This window comes from Lipophrys pholis (genome assembly GCF_963383615.2).
Source record: "Lipophrys pholis genome assembly, chromosome: 1".
Taxonomy (NCBI): domain Eukaryota; kingdom Metazoa; phylum Chordata; class Actinopteri; order Blenniiformes; family Blenniidae; genus Lipophrys; species Lipophrys pholis.
This window is the reverse complement of record NC_137635.1, coordinates 20,894,221-20,897,213: the sequence shown is the minus strand read 5'-3', so window position 1 is coordinate 20,897,213 and position 2,993 is coordinate 20,894,221. Positions and strand designations below refer to the sequence as shown.

Below are 2,993 nucleotides of genomic sequence, written 5' to 3'. Positions count from 1 at the left end.
GCAATATGCTATTTAGTCAAGTGACAGACCTTGTTTTGTGTGCGTGTGTGTGTGTGTGTGGGGGGGGGGGGGGGGCGTTCAAACACCTATGTTTTACAGTATATATTGAAACTTTGCTTCAATCCAAATTCACAAAACACATTATAGTGAGCAGATCGTCCTAAAAAGAGGCGACCCATCAAACCACCTTATCTGGAGAGAAAGCAGACAAGTGTTGGTAGCTGATCCCAGTGAATCACGCGGCGATGACAGCTTTATGAAAAGGCTAAGTAGGACATTTGAATGTATCATCTGTAAAGTGCCTTGAAAAATCTCTAAAATCTCAGTTTGAAACGTTGTGTGTGGGTGGATAATTCCCCAAAGCCCATCTTCATCTGCGCCGAGCTGGTTGATTTTCATGCAGCCGGAAGGATTTGTCTCCAACCATGATGCAGGAATAGAAAGGGAACTCTATTCATCCCACCCCTGTCTGATTTGTGGTGAGAGGAGCTGGAGGTTGAAAAACAGACGGCAGGGCCATGGATAGCACACCCCTCTGGGATAATTTGTTTACCTTGGGAGAAAATAACAAAGTAGTTCACATTCAAGACACATTGTTAAAAAATAAATAAATAAATAAAAATAAATAAGAATCCTGTTACACTTTAAAAGATAGAGCTCGGGGAGATGAAAAGATGGAAACTCATCGGCCAATATCAACATTTGAAGGACAGAACAAAGTTCAACGTCAAAAAAACTGGCAACAAGAATATTACTTTGTAATAAATATTACTACTATTACTAAATAGCTCATCTTGATTGTTTGAATATTTGAAAAACAGACTTGAATCTTGCATTTCCTCGATCCCACCTCCAACTCACTGCTGAAATTTAGACTGGAAAATTGACTTCAGACCGCTCGCTGTAGGTACTAATGTGAGGATTAAGCAGAGATTAACAAGCACCACTTAATTCTATTAAGAGTTACTACTCAACCTGGGTACTTATTCCCGGTCAGCCGACGGATATTAACAGCCCATTCAGACGACAATTTGCTGATATACTGTATATGTGTAGAAAAAAGGATTGAATTGGGATTTATTAAGAAATGAGACATACTATGACACACTTTGACTTTATTCCATTGTGAATTTCATGCATACAATTTACAGAGCATACATAATGAACATTTGAATTTAGCCCTTCCGTGGAATTATAAAATAAATTCTCAATAGAAAAGGTCCATATTCACATCGGTATAGAGTATAGTATCAGAAGTGCAGAATCATCAACCCCCTCCTCAGCTCTCAGATGGTGCAGTCCAGTGAAATAAGCAAGGAAGGGGTTGGGAAAGTGAGGGACTTTGAAGTGAGGCTGTGATTTAAAGAAGAAAAAAAAAAAACAGTAATGGAAAGGGTGTTGAGGCCGCAATAAGTAGGAAAGAACATGAAAAGATAGAAGGAATCAAATCACTCATATAACTTTGCATCAAAGATGTATTGAGGTGTTGCATCACACAATGTGATACAAAGACACAAGAAGTGAGGATCAACTGGAAATAGTCTGATTGTTGCTTTCAAGAGTTTATCACAGAGCATTTGTTTTTTTAAGATACTTTATTGTGATGAAATAAAACAAGCATTAATAGTTTGGAAGCATTTCTTTGAACTTACTTTTTTTTGTTTTGTTTTTTTTACACAGTTGCATTTCGTGTTTTCATTATGAGCTCTCAGACAGAGTTTTTATGCAGGCCTGGAAGGCATCTATGAGGTCTTTACAGTGCTCTTCTCCCTTTTCCTTGATACTGAAACACAAAGTCACATTTCACAGACAAATGCAGAACAGAATGAGCCGAGTGATAGAATCCGCATGGACACCGATTTCTAAAAACAGACTTCCATTTGTATCAGAGGGATTATTCCAGCATAGACTGATATTATTGTCTTTGAACTCAAACCTTTTATCAGCATTTTTTATTTTTTTTTAACTGCATGAATACAAGCGAGTAATCTGTATAGCAGTTGTTCTGACACTAATCACTGCTGCACGTGGACATACGCCAAATATCTGCTGCTCCCTGCATGCACGTAACATGAACCGACAGCCAGGGAAGAATCGGTCCGGTGCAATAGGTCATACATGTGGAGGGGCTATTTTAAAACTTCAGATCTATTTCTGCTTCTCAAGACATTTATGATACAGTACACAACCTTACGTAAGTGCCATTATATTCAATCCTATGAAGCGAAGTAGAAATAGAGGTATTATAAACACGTAGTCCACATTAAGTCTGATTAGAGTTCATGATCTCCCCACAGGCTCTCTTACAAGCTGATCATTTGAATGACGTTATGCATCGAACTGAATTAGTGATGACCGCAGAGCTCAGATTATCAAACAGGAACCGAAACACACAGAATTAATCTATCTTCAGCTCACAAAGTAATACAAAGATGTTGCTTTTCTGCATCTCCACACTGACAAGAAAAAACACTTTTGATTTAAAAAAAGTTTTTTTTTTCTTTTTTTTAAGGGGCAGACAGTTTCGGATTTTTTTTAATCACTCCATTCCAGTCACAGCTCACCATTTGTCAATGTCCTCTTTGATCACCTGGCAGGCCGCTGGCACAGTGTCGTCAGGTTCTGGCATTTTGACAGAAGAGAGCTTGAGTTTAGTGGAGGTGTGTTGCCACGAGAGCTGCAGTCAAGTGTGGTTACAGATAGAGATGAAGGAACGACAAGTCAAGGAGGAGGGAGGGAGGAGGGAAGTAGGCATGATGGTGACAGTGTGTGATACGCTTTTAAAAGCAAAAGTAAAGAATTTAATAGTGGTTATGAATCGCAAAAAAGCCTTTAATTTGCATTTGTGCCTAATTTGTTATTTTGGAAATTATATATTTTTTAATCTGGCCTATTTATGCAGATCAAATTATATAATTTAGCCACCCAAAACATTCTTTCATCCTTGTCCGTTGTTTTACTGCCCTAATGAATATGCAAATAGCTGACCTTTT

The 2,993-nt window shown here is 38.3% G+C and overlaps 1 long non-coding RNA gene across 1 annotated transcript; it reads right to left on the bottom strand.

The window, feature by feature from the left end:
- Positions 1-1,098: 1,098 nt before the first annotated feature.
- On the bottom strand, positions 1,099-2,691 carry LOC308121431. Its single transcript, XR_013936099.1, has 3 exons — positions 2,565-2,691; positions 1,653-1,783; positions 1,099-1,353 (listed from the first exon to the last, which is right to left on the bottom strand). It is a non-coding gene; the product is annotated as an uncharacterized lncRNA (long non-coding RNA).
- Positions 2,692-2,993: the final 302 nt, after the last annotated feature.